Genomic DNA, 14,742 nt, shown 5'->3' on the forward strand with positions numbered 1-14,742 from the left:
AGATCAGGGTGGTAATCTAGGAATGTGTATTTCTGGAGATGAGTTTAACTTTTACATGGAGATGGGGATACAACAGGGCTGGGAACTAGTTCTAGCTTTTCTCTCTTTCCTACGGCTTGACAGTGTTATAACTGAGCTTGTTTTGCTGTTTAAGAAATAGATATCTGCTTCTTACAAAAGCAGCAAAGTTTTTGCTGACCAAAGTCTGACTGCAGCCTGCTCTCCTCTGGCAGGCTCCATATGGATTCCTGGAGATGCTCTTCAGGAGGACCTGCACAGGGAGGAGGGAGCCTGCAGGACTTCCCCAGGGAGGCTGGAAGGCCCAGGAGGCAATTCTTTGCCTATTTGCTGGTCTGTCATCCTGTACAAACACCTCTCTGGGAACCTGCTCTCCCTCTGAAGCAAAGCTTGAAGTTGCTTTGGTATTCATTATCCATGTGCTCTCGCTGTCACTGCAGAATGGGTGCCGAGACTCCAACTCTCAGAAAAAAAAAAGTGTAATTGCATTGAATTGGCGACAAAATAGCATGTTACTGTGTCACTAGGAGGGTCCTGGGATGAGTCTGGTAGAAAAGAAAGTTAATGGAAAAGAGAACTTAAATTTATTGCTGTTTCTTGTAAAAGTGATCTGTTAAGTCTACTTATTTGTGATAATGGCAAAAGAAAAACTTACATACCAGTTCTGTTGCCAGTGAAAGCTGACATATCAGCTTTAGGCCATCATATTTTTCTCTTAATCTATTTTGTCTGCTCAAAAGTATATCTTCACTTACCCATGGTTGCTCTGAAAATAACGCCTCCTATTTATTTTCTATTTTCGTAGAAACTACAATAGATACGAAGACCATAACAGCACTATTTGATAGAGGAATGCCTCAGCTACAAAACATTATATTCCAGCAGACTCAATGCCATTACCTGTGAGAAAGAACCTGCATGTAATGCTTGTAAAAGTCTGTATTGGCGAAGGTGACTACTGTCATTGTTGCCACTGTTGAAATGCACCACCCTCCCCTCACTGTGCTAACAACCACTGATTGGTCTTCACAAATGTTTGCTAAGTGTTGGTGAATGTCAGCAAGTGACTTTTTTTCTGTATAGAGGAATTCACTTCAACACCTTTGCTCCATACACACTACCATGTCAGACACCATTTTGTCAGACTTACCTGCTGCTGCCATCTGTCACATGGCAACAAAATGGAGATGAATATTGGTGGGAAGGGTCAACCTCGTATTATTATTATGTGGGCCAACATAATAAAACAGGGGGCATTACTTTTGGAGCAGTTATGGTGCTATATGGGAAGTGAGGCTGCTGTTGTTTTCGTCTGTGAACTGTAAGAAGAGCTGAGGTAAATAGTAAAGTGTTTTCAGCTTTAAATCCATTTAAATACTATGATAATTTTCTTGCCTCATACTGCTATTTTTCTTCTACTTTTTTTTTTTTTTTTTTTTTTTTAGGTGAAGATGATTCCATAGCAGATAACCGATGCTTCCGCACTGTTGGCTTTGTACATACATTCTTGGTAGAGTGGTGCAGCTAATGTGCAACTTTGATGGTGTGGAATGACCAGAGGTATTTTTCTTCATGACCTGTTTGTTGGAAGACTGTGCCATCAGTAAACTGTTTTCATATATATTTTAGTTTGCTTTTCTCCAAGCTAATTATGCAGTTGCTTTTTGGCATGCAAATGCCTTGGCACTTATATGAAACAGTATCCAGCCAACTCAAACCAATAGCTATCAAAGCTTTGAGCTTGGTTTATACAACTAATGTTGTATAGCAGATTCTTAAAACTTCCTTCAAACAGAAATTTCAACTATAGCCACTCAAACAGCAAAATTGCCCTTTTATTTATTTTCTGCCACTTTCATTATGATTAATTCTTCTCTATATAAGTAATCCTGGTACTGTACCCATGGAGTCATTTCATTTTTAGGAGATAGAAATCATTCATTTCCTGCCAATGAAAGCTCATAAAACAATATATTGATACTTACAGCCAGCTGAGCTGGTGATTATGAGATTAACTATTGTTGTGAGTGATGGTGTTTAGAAGCTTCAGATCCCCAGTTCTGGTACAGTGGGGATTTTCTGTGGGCAGAAGACATATGAGCAAAGAGTGCTGCAGGAGCTGTTTGACTCAGGGTCAGCACCATCCTGCCCTCATCTGAACTGCCAGGATCGCAAGGTGCTTGGCTCTGGGACTTGCAGCCAATGGCTTCCTGACAGCTGATGTTTGTGAAAATGTTTCAGTTTGGGATAAGTGTGGTCTTTGGAGGGGAATCTCAATTCTACAGACAGGTGGGAGGCTATTTTAACTTCTGTTCATGGTGGGTTACTCAGGGTAACCCCACAGGTAGTGGTGACAGTCAGCTCATCCTGCAGCTATCCTGAGAGACAAAAGTTGCAACAGCAGTCATAAGAAAGTACTGCACAGGAGAACCAGTCAGACCCTCAGATATTTTGGAGCACATGTGAGTTACGATGACACTAAAACAGTGAGTAAAGAAATGAGAAGAAAAGCCAATGAAGGAACAAGATCACCTGAATAATTTGCAGTCTTTCTGAAGAGGTGAATATTTTTGAGGTCGTTATAACTAAAACGCTTGATCTCCAGCAGTCAAGAAGGCACAGATAATAATATTTTCTTTAAGTGTTATAAGTGAAATTGGCTCATTTTAACTGAAAAAGATTAGGCATCAGTCTCTGGAGTGGCTTAGCTTACAGATCCATATTGGATGTGGCAAGCCCAAGTAGAAAAACTGTAAGAATAGCTGCATCCATGAGTCCCCACAGCCTTGGACTGAGCATGGGCTGAGATTTGCCGGAGGAAACAAAGCTCCTGTAATTGTGATATTTGCCCCAGAGCCTAACTCTCTGGTGATCCTGGGGGCAATACCAATGAGCACAATGAACATTTCTCTAAAAGTCAAAGAAGAGAAAATCTAAGTGCAAGATGTCCTGTTTCATAGCAAGAAAGTGAGCTGCTGAGGATGCCTGCTCTCTACTCCCCTGCTCCATGCTTTCTAAGCAGCTGTCTGTGCAGCAGCAGCAGCTGGTGGCCAAGCCTGGGGTGAATCTGCAAACATTACATTGCTGTGAGGGTAGCACTGAGCACACGCATGTGGACACATCATGGTGCAACACAGATTGCTGTGCCTTAGGATCTCCTTCACAGGGATGTAGTGTGGCTGTAGAGGATGTGGAAAAGTCTGCATTATGGGACCCAGCCAAAGAAACAATTGGCGTGTATGCTGCCCAAATCATTGCCATCTGACCCAGCCAAGTCATGTTATGTGCCCTGTACCACCACTGGACTATGTGGACCCATTACCGCCTTCGCTTCCCAGAGTCACAGTTTGAGAAGACACATTGTCCCAGTGATGTCCCAGGACACTCCATGTTCTAGGGCAGCTCAGAGATAGTTATTTTGCCATGTCAACATACAGCAATTACCAAGTGGAACATTACTGTTTAAGGAAAATGAAATCTTGAATACTTACTTGGAACTGACACGTTGATTCCTTGAACTATATTTTGCTTCTGTGGATACCAGAACATAAAGTGAAAAATTTTGTATTTAACATTCCTAATGGCTGAAAAGTCCATTATGAGTGATCTTAGAGCAACCTTTAAAATGCTGTAAATGTCAAAGTTTTTACCATTTCTTTTCTTTAATCTATATAATTGCCAGCTAAAGCATTATGAGCCATTTAGGTGCTTATTACATTTTGCTAAAGCTGACATTTGATTTTTCAAAAACTGATTATGAAGGGATTTTGCTGGGGAGCCAAAGCATGTGATTTCTGGGGTGGATGCCAGAGAGATGGTTTAGCAACAATGGGATGCTGCAGATGGCTTCAGGAGCATTGCACTTGTCACTGGTTTGGTATAGAATTGAAGATATTTGAATCAGGTGTTCAGTATTTTAGATAGGGAATACTATAGACAGTTCATAGTGTCCATGCTAAGGAAATACATGTTAACAATGAAAGAATTACATCTCTCTCCCCTGCTCCCTTTTTAAAGATCTACCTTCAAAGTGCTGTTGATGTGTCCATGCAAGTATCCTGCTGACTGCCGCACCAAAGAAGAGATCTTCGAGGTTTTGGAGGAGATTTGAGTGGCCAAACTTCATTTACTTCCAGAGTGGATACTGCAGAAAGCTGCAAAAATTTTTATCTGCCACACTGGAACTACATATGTAATCTACTGGAAGTTCCATGTTTGCAATTCAAATGCAACAGAAGGAAACAACCACAGTTCAGCCTCTGTGATCATCTAACAGGTGGTCCTGCAGTTCAGCTCAGCAGTGTTATTCATCAGATAATACTTTGCACAATCTTTAAGAATTGTATATTGATGTGGTAGTAGACCTGGTTGCCTGGGGCCACATCCCCAACCTTCAGCACCTCCACACAATATATATATATTTATATATATATATATTTTTTTTTTTTCTTTGTTTCTTTTCCCCCCTCCGTTTGCTGACAGTCTCATTTTCCCATCTTTTCCCAGTCTTTTGTACAGTTTTCAGGAGAATGGCCACCAAGTCCCAACTATTTGAATGATCTCACAGTGTGGCTAATTCATAATATGTGAGACAGAAACAGCCTTAGTAGTACCAAGTTGTTATTTCCAAAGTTGGGACAGTCATGGCACAAAACTTTTTAAGTAGATAGTAAGAATTTTTCTGATCTGATCTCTGTGCTTCATCTACTACCCACTGCCTCTTCACATGCACTTGCATGAATGCTGAGGATGATAAAGTAGGCTGATGTTTTAGGTGCCATCGGGGTGCCATCAAACAATAACAAATACTGTCGCCTTTACAAGTAGGAGGTAAAATGTAATTTACTCTAATGTCTTATCCAAAGCCATGAAGCAGAATATCTTGTCATTATATTCATAATCTCATTCTTTATTAAGAAGAACAACTCCAAAAAGAAGTATTTATTTGCATCCGAGCCTCTTCCTCCCAAGCACTTGGTGTAAATTTCACTTTGGGTTAAATGTGGATAGAGGAACTCAGACTGAATAGTACTTGGCACTGATTTACAAGTGCTGAAGTCATTCTGAGCTGATTAATGGCATTTCATTTTTGGTCATTTGAAGGAACCTTGTTAATAAAGGATGTTATCATGGACTGTAAACATTTCAACAGAAGTGGGAGTATTTATTCACTTAAAAATCAGTTCCCTCCTCTGATAAATTGAGAGAAATTATACCGCATTTCAGACTTGGGCAATGTATCTATGTGATCTGGTGAAGGACTTTACAGTCTGGCTGAAGTTTGATAATTCTGGGAAAAGATATATGCAGTGGACACAGTATTCTGCTGTGAAGAGACAGTGTGGGAGCTTTTGATGGGAAAAAAAATGCATAATTAGTGAAAATTTCCTTTTTTAATTTTTATTTATTTATTTATTTTATTTTTCTGTTTATATTTTGGCTTGTATATATTTCCATGCTGCAAAAGAAAGCAATATTGTTAAAACATTTTAACTCAGTTGTACTATTGAACCTTAGTTCTGCTCAGTTCCATGGAAACTGGAACTGCCAGTGCACCAGCAAGCAGCAGAGAGCTTCAGGAGAATCCACTGTACACTGCATAACACATCCAACTTGTTGATTTTGGCACCAGTATGCTTTACAAAAAAAAAACCACCAAAAAACACAACCTAAGACATAAACATTACGAAGACTCTAGCAACAGCCTAATTTAATTCTTCAACGCTAAACGACCTAGGTTTATAGAAACAAAACAGAAGCTTGTTTCAGGAGCTGGTCAGCAGTGAGGTAGGACTAACACAGTGCTGTCCAAATGTGTGTCCCTGTCATGGTGACTATCACATGTACACAACAGCTTGGCTGCTCACATTGGTATAGAATGCATAGAATAATTTATACCAGAACAATGATTGCTTTAGTTGAATGTCACCTGCTTGTTTTCGATCCATACAGGCTGAATACTTAGTAGTCTGGGATAAAACTACTAGTGGTCAGCTCAGCTGCCTACCACAGGGGGTGCTTCGGCTGCCCTGTTGGCTTGCATCTATTGGTCATGACTGCACTTTGTTAATTATTTCAGAGGCAGTATATGAACATTAATATTGCATAAGGCATAGTGTAAATGATCATGTTCCTCTATTCTCCTTTCTGGTTTGAGTAAGAAATCAGCACCAGCATGGTAAAGGAAGTACTTGTTCCATTGCCTCACCACTCCAATTTGGAGAGAAGGATGTTGTGGAGTGCAATGTCAAAAGCCTTACTGAAGTCAAGATAGTGTGATGTTGCCTTTTTTCCAGTCACCAGGAACTTCCCCTGACTGCCAAGACTTTCCAAATATCATTGAGAATGTCATGGCAACTACGTATGCCAGTTCCCTTAGGACTCTGGGATGCATTTAATTAGGACCCATAGACTTGTGGATGCTCATGTTCCTTCAGTGGTCAAAAAGCTGATCTTTGCTTACAGTGGGAGGGCTATTGCTTTCCCAACTCCTCCTACCAAGCCAGATATTTGAGGGCTGTGTGATGCGCATTTATCAGAGAAGACCAAGGTAAAAAACTTTGTTGAGTAATTCAGCCTTTTCCTTGGTTGCTGTTACTAGCTTGCCGGTGTCACTCACTAGGGAGGGTACACTCCCTTCAACTTTCAAGATGCTTGGAACTAAACAGGATGCTTGAAACTATATGTCCTAAACTCTGACAACGATAATAATAAATAGAGAGAAAATCTACATATTTTATGGGTATAGCAAAAAATTTCTCTGCCTTTATTTCTCCTCTCAAAAGTGCATCCAGTTTGTAAGGGCTACCATCTGGCAGGCCTTGTTAGAGCTAACCCAGAGGTCCATGAGCAAGATCTACCATCTCGCATGAGTGTTCAGGCTGGTTTGAATGGACTGACAGTGTTTAGGCATTTATTACAACCATGATGTGACTCTGTGAACTCTTTCCTACTGGAAACTCTTCAAAAATCCTCACATGATCTTACTGCCTTTCTGAGAGATGTGTATGGAATCACAGAATCATAAAATCACGGGATCACCAAGTTTTGAAGGGACCTCCAAGGCCATCTAGTACAACCATCCTCCTACTATTAATATTTCCCCAACAAACCATGTCCCTTAGTCCAGCATCTAAATGTATCTTGAGCACTTCCAGGGATAGTGACCACCACCCTGGGAAGCCCATTCCAGTGCCTAACTACTCTTTCAGAGAAGGACTTCTTTCCTAATATACAACCTGAATCTCTACAGACACAACTTGTGGCCATTCCCTCTCTTCCTATTGCTAGTTACATGTGAGAAATGACCAGCATCCACCCTATCACAGTCTCCTTTCAGATCACTGTAGAGAGCTTCCTCTTCTCCAAACTGAACAATCTTAGTTTTGTCAGTTGCTCCTCCTTAGACTTGTGCTCCATACCCCTTACCAGCTTCATTGCCCTTCTCTGCACACTCTCCAAGTCCTCCTTGTCTTTCTTGTAGTGTGTGTATTTGCCACACAGGAGAGAATTTGCAGACAAATGCACCCATAACCAACCCAGAATGCAATTGATTTTTTTTTTTTTTTTTTTAAATTTGTTGTGGTTCTTTTCAGTCCACCTGACCCTGCTAAGATATCTCTTGATAAATGGAAGCTGTCTGTCCGTTTCTTTTGCCTGGAAAAGGAGGCAATAATCCCATTTGTTATTTTCTGCTTTGTTTACTGCAAATAGTTATTTAAGCAACAGCAAAGAGCAGAAAGAATGGCTTTCCTTGACTTGTAGAGTTATGCAACATTGTTTTTTTGCTGCCTTTGGCAAAGCTGAAGTAATAAGTGGAACAGATTTGAACGCTTAGATGCTACGCTTGTGTGCAGCTGACCTGGATGCTACTGTGGAAAGCCTATGGTGCGTTTAACTGCAACACTGCTTCCCTTGCCTGCTTCTTTTGTTTGTTGGAATGGCTAGCTGAGGGATGTATTTGGGTTTCATTGTGTACAAAAGAAATTACTGAAAGCTCCATGGAAAATACACTGGGAATTTGTTATGGATTCTCATGGAGACCAGAAATTCTGAAATGCTACAGCTCATTAATTGTAACAGAAATTTAGAAATCTGGGTGCAAACCTTGTTTATCTTGCAACCTGCATTAAAAAGATTCCAGTGTATGTGGCATGCTATCTGTGAGGCATCCTGTCCATTCATGGCCTCCCTCAGCCTTTGATCACAGTAGAACCAACTTTACAGCATCATATATTTTCCTCCTGGGCTAATGGCTTTTGCTCAATGAGCTTGAAATACATTGATGTACCATATAAGTCTTTGCTGACTTTATGTACATGGGCTGGCACATAGATTACTATCCTGGTGGTTCTCTTAAAAGCAGTATAGAATTCTACAATGGTCTAACATGGGAAATAAATGTTGGGATCCTCCAGTGTGTGTCTCAGCCCTCCAGACAATAATTTAAGGTGGTTCAGTTGTAATGTGAAGCTGTTGTGACCAGTGACCATTTTATACCTCCCGTGCTCTGAAGCAAAGAATGTCAGTTGCAGAGCAGCAGGGAATGGCATCAGCTCCGAACTCGGTTCTTCTTGACTTTGGTCTACTCAGCATAGCTTAATGAGTCTTTTTACTACCTTTTGTGTTCATGTGATCACACTGTAACCCTCTTCTTGCAACTCCAGAATATCTATTTGACAGAACTACACTCTACAGAGAGTTACTCTTTTAGGGTAGCTATGAAAACTGACAACAGTACTTGTGACCTCGCAGTTCGAATTTGAGATTCAGTTAAATCTGGAACTCATCAGAATAAATCATAGGCTCAGTTGGCCCCAGGTTAGTAGTACCAAACTTGCGAATGTCTGATTACTCTTTAGTGTCCACTGAGTTCTGCACACTTGTTACAATCCCTCCATTTTGCTTTGACAAAATACTCTCACATTAGGAAGAGTCACCAAAGCAGCAGCAGGGAGTTTGCTGTCCTCTAATTTCTTTTCCAGATATCAAACACTGATACTTTCATTGTGCTTTTCTGACTGGTGACCAGCTTGTGTGCTGAATGAATGACTGGCTGAACAGCCCTTTAGAAATGTGTTGAACACAGGGAAGTTCTGATGAGGAGGGGTTCGGCCTCTTCTCCCAGGCAACAAACAGGACCCCAGGAAATGGCCACAAATTGTATCAGATGAGTTTTGGACTGGACATAAGAATGAACTTTTTCTCTCAGACAGTGGTCAGGCACTGGAATGGCTGCCCAGGGAGGTGGTGGAGTCACCATCCCTGGCAGTGTTCAAGAGGCGTCTGGATAGCGATCTAGGAGTTATGGTTTAGTGGTTTTCTGTAGGTATGGTAAAGGGAGGATGGTTGGACTAGATGATCTTGTAGGTCCTTTCCAACTTTGTGATTCTATGATTCTGTGACAAGACTTAAAGGACTGCATGGAAGCTTGCCTTACTACACCTTTCTGTGGTGATCACGGGACCATTCTAGTAAAAGTAGTAAAATGTTTCCCTTCAGAAGATTCAGAACAGCTGCAGATTCTAGTAGAAAAACTAAGCAAACCCTCTTTTCAGTCTTCATAAAACTAATTAAAAAATAGACCTAAATGTTTTCCTCAAATATCCTTCCAACTATATATGTCCTGCATTTTTTTTTTTTTTTTTTTAAAATTTAATTTAATTATTTTTATTTTAATGAATCCTTTCAGAGGATGTTACAGATGTCTAGATGGCACAACTTTGGAACTTTGAAGTTCTTTTACCTGCTTCTCCATCCCCAAAGTTGCTACTCATGTTTTTGGTCTGTTACTCATACATAAAGCACTACCTGTTCTGGGCCTGTCAAAAACCTCTTTGCTCACTGATAGTTACCACAGTGATTTTTCTTTCCACCATTTGATTACATCTATTCTTGCTGAGTGCATGAACTGTGAATTTAGTGCCAAAACTATCTGTCAGTTTACGGAATTTCATTTCTCCACACTTGACACTCATGCAGAAATATTCTCGAATACTCCAGTGGAGTTGTGTTACTGCTTATCATGTTTCCCATTTAATGGAGTTTTTTGAAGAGAGGAGTTGCACTGTTGGGATGGAGTTGGCTACATTTGGTGAACGTGCACGCTAAAATGAGAAGTTGCATCATTTCTCAGAGACTTAAAGAACTAATGTCCTACGTTGGTTCACAAATGGAAACCTGGAGTTAGAAAGTGGGGCATTTGCTAATTAAATAAACATTAAATGCTGCAGTATATGACTTCATGAATATTCTCTGAGCATTAGTGGGGGTGGGGAGGGAGAGCAATTTAGTGCAAATTAGAGTTAGTAGCACATTTGCGTCATGAGTGGTCATAAATATAGTTGACTGAATTATTCATTGCAAGCAGTGTTCATGCAGGAGCTGCTTCCTTTTCATTTACTCTTGGCAATTCACAGGCTTTGCCCACGTGAATAGCGTCTGTTGAGCCCCATTAACTTTATGAAGGAAGGGCATTAATTTCTGCAAAGGTGTTTTATTATTGCTATGTGTTTGCCAACTAGCAGAGGTTATTTTATGGGTAATTCACAAACCGTTTACTTTGACTGTCTCCCATATAGCATTCAGTGGGAGCACTTGGTCAATCTAAATATATGACAAGAACCTCTTAGAAGCAAATAGATTTGATTCAAAACTTAGATTTTGTAAAAGAAGGTGTATCTTTCGTCATAAAAAGGAGAGTGTAAAAAAGATAATCATATTATAAAATATATCTCCAAGGTGTTCTATACACAGTGTTTGTTCCCCTCCTGCAGTATTTGAACTCATACATATCGGCATTGAGAAACTGGAAGTGAAAGCCAATAAGCAAATGCTGAGATTTGTCATATTTTGACAGTTTTGCTTTTGTGGGCCTGGCTGAAAGCTGCTGTTTGGCAGATGAGGTACAATTTCACTCAGTTAGTATAGTGAATGGAACTGAGCAAATTGCTTTTTATGGAACTATGTTCTTGTCAAAAGTACATCGATTTTTTTAGAAAGAGGTAATTTTGAATGTTTTTCCCTTTTCATTAAGAAATATTGGACCGTTGATTATGACTGGACTGGACTGTTTCAATTTTGAAACCCCAAAGTCTTCCCATTAACTCTTCTTCTACTCTGCATCTCTCTTACTCTTTCAGTTCTGTATCTTCATGGCTGAAAATTAATCATTTTTCCACTTCCTACCCTTTTCCCTCTGTGCATCGTTGGCTTATGGACAAATCTGCATTTTCAAATTATCTGATGACAACTAACAGTAAAAGAGGAAGAGGAAACAAGTGTTTCCCAGACACTCATACAAATCACTGCACAAGGACCGCCCCCAAAATCAGTGCGCTGGTCTGTGCAGCCCATCACCGTGCATCCAGGAAAAGGGAGAACTCAGGCAGTTTCTGGTGTCCTCTTCATGTTCTTTGTCTGCAGTTATCGTATTAACAGTGTTATATCATACATCTCCACCTTGCTTTTTTCTACTATCCATTTGTAGATTCTATTTATGAAACTCTCTAAACATCCTTTTGAACCTACAAACACTGTCTGCCTCCGCAGACAGCTTGTGACATTGATTTCTAAATATCTGTGCAATATACCTTTCCTTAGTTATCTATCTATCTATCTATCTATCTATCTATCTATCTATCTATCTATCTATCTATCTATTGGAAGCAGGGAGGCAGGGAACAGTTTCTCAATTTGGTTATGCCTTTTAATTTTAGAAACCTTAGTCTCATCCCTTTCAGCTTTCTCTGCAAAGCAGATGATGTCAGCTTTTTCAGAAGTTCATTGGAAGACTGGAAGACTTGTAGTCTTTTCACAATATTCACAATATTTCACAATAATGAAACGACAGGTATTGCAATTGCAAGGAACAACAACAAAAGTATCACCCTCTGTCTTCTTTTTTTTTTTTTTTTTTTTTTTTTTTTTTTTGGCTGCCACCATACACTGAAGCTAGAAATTTGAAGAACTTCCAGCAATATCTCTAAAATCTATTTTGAGATATAGTGCTCTGTGTGTTGCTTCTCTTGCAGGCAATTTTCCCTGTATCTTGGTACACTAAAATAAAATCTGCCTTTTGGATGAAAATCTTTGATGTTTTTAATTCTCTTAGTAAGAAAGCAGATAATCTTCTATTTCTTTCAATACCTTGCATACATAAAACATCCAGTTAACATATAAGTCCATTGTAAAGTCCAGCTCAGAAAGCAGTGAATCTCTGTTACACATAAACTGGGCTGCATGGGTGGCCAGCAGGGAGAGAAAGGTGATTGACACCCTCTACTCAGCTCTTGTGAGACCCCATCTGGAGTACCACATCCAGGCCTGGGGCTCCCAGTACAGGAAAGACATGGAGCTCTTAGAGTGGGTCCAGAGGAGGGCCACTAAGGTGATCAGAGGGCTGGAGCACCTCTCCTATGAAGAAAGGTTGAGAGAACTAGGCTTGTTTAGCTTGGAGAAGACTCCAGGGAGACCTCATTGCGGCCTTCTAGTACTTTAGGAGCAGGAACAGGAAGGGGAATGGCTGTTTATGAGGGTGGATATTGATAGGACAAGGGGGTTTATGGTAGGACAATGGTTTTACACTGAGACAGGGGAGGTTTAGATTAGATATTAGGAGAAAGTTTTTCACCCAGAGGGTGGTGACGCACTGGAACATGTTGCCCAACGAGGTTGTGGGTGCCCCATCCCTGGAGGCATTCAAGGTCAGGCTGGATGTGGCTCTGGGCAGCCTGGTCTGGTGGCTGGTGACCCTGCACATAGCAGGGAGGTTGAAACCAGATGATCATTGTGTTCCTTTTCAACCCTGTGATTCTGTGTCCATTTCATGGAGTTACAGTGCCCTCCAAGGAAGTGATGGCGTTGGTCTTATACATATTTATACTATATCATCTGTACAGGTAGAAGGTGACTGACAAGGCTGAGATGCTGCAGGTGAGTATCCTGGCCAACTGCAGGTAGAACTGTGAAAACAGAGAAATAAAATACATTGATTATCTACAATATTAAAACTGATAGCTATTGGAGCTTACACAGTTACTACAAACATAGTTTTTGACAATGTTTTTTCTCTTCTACTTCTTAAAGCAGCACTTTATTTAACCTGGCCTAAGACAGTGGGGTTGCTAATTTGCACTGTGGAGAATAATTACATATATCTTCCAAAATCAATGTACTTAGTCTTTAAATCATACTCAAACCAAAAGGTTCATGCTCAGCTACATTTGTCATTAAGTAACTCATCTGAGGATAATGTTTTCACTAAGTAGTTGCAGTTACCCTTCAGTTGTGGAAGGATCTGCAGAGAAGCAAGGAAAAGTGAATGGAGTTTTAGTTTTAACATCTCACTACTGAGCTTGTACTTTTTCCTCTTTTCAAAGTGTATCATGTGTTTCTTTTGCTGAGTGATGTGCAGCTGTAGAACTGAGCTTGTAGAGGATCTGTTTAAGCAGAGATATCTAAATGCGTAACTCCAAAGAAAAAAACAGAGGATTTCTTTATTCCATTGTAACGGAATGTAGTGTGAGTGAGCTCTGGAAGTTCATATAGTTTTTTTCTGTATTTGCAAATGGTTCACTGACCATTATCTAGAAATGCTGTCCAGGAGAGGAGAGGAGAGGAGAGATTGACATTTTGCTAATTTGAAACAGTTATAGTTCAACAGAACTAATTGTTTTCTGAAGTGCACAGAGGGTTGTTGATTAATTAATTTTCTGTGGAAACATTTATTTTAGCAAGGACAAGAACATGGGAATTGGTAAGAATGTTATAATACCACTTCACAATTAGAGATCTGGTTTTACATATCCAGTGGCTACACTAAACCTACTTCTTAACTACATGGATGTTCAGAAACTGATGCAGTCAATAAAGTGAGCAGATTTTAGGTAGCCTTGTATTTCCTGATCAGGCACCAGAAATCCTATTTTTCTTTTTGCCACTGCAAAGATAGTAGGCTATTGACATTCAGTTTCTTCAACAGTGTATGGCAATTCTAGAAACATGGTTTTCCAAAGCAAATATGTTGCTGATGCATAGAAAATTCAATAAGTATGTGCAGAATTTATTTCATGATCATCTAACTGAGGATAATTAAAGTGCTGTGCAAGAGCAGAAGTGGAGAAGCACTGAAGCCAGGTGTTTGTTTGATGGGGACAGTTTCCTGGGATGCACCTGGGATGCACCTGGATGGAGAGGTGCTTAATTTGATGCCCATGGGAAGTGAAGGGGCTGTGCTGATCTAATATTTAGCTTCTTTATGTCTGTGCCTGAATTTTCACTGGCTTTATATCTTGGTAGACCCAGAACTGTTGACACCTGCTGAACTGATAGCACACAGTAGAAATTATCAAGGTTTTCTTTGGATAGTGATCAGAGGCAGCAAAGATTGTCTGGAGGGCTGCAAGAATAAATTGGAGGGCAGCAAGAATTTATTTAAACGGGGGTATGTTATTTTACAAGATGTCTAGTTATTTGAAAGCTGAGTACAAGAATGGCTTAAATGGAAGAAGAGAACAGAAGAGCCTTATTAGATACTCAGCTGAGCAGAGTTTTGGGTGGTTCTGATGATGACTTATGGTCTGCCTGAATTATCTAGCTACAAAATATGACTCCACACTGCTGATGTCCTAGCAGAGACAATACATGTTTGTCCTGTGGAAAGACATGTTGGACACTGAATGATCTTGGCTGAGCAGTGTAGGATCTACTCATACTGCAAATAGC

Source organism: Excalfactoria chinensis, chromosome Z (assembly GCF_039878825.1).
Source record: "Excalfactoria chinensis isolate bCotChi1 chromosome Z, bCotChi1.hap2, whole genome shotgun sequence".
NCBI classification, from domain to species: domain Eukaryota; kingdom Metazoa; phylum Chordata; class Aves; order Galliformes; family Phasianidae; genus Excalfactoria; species Excalfactoria chinensis.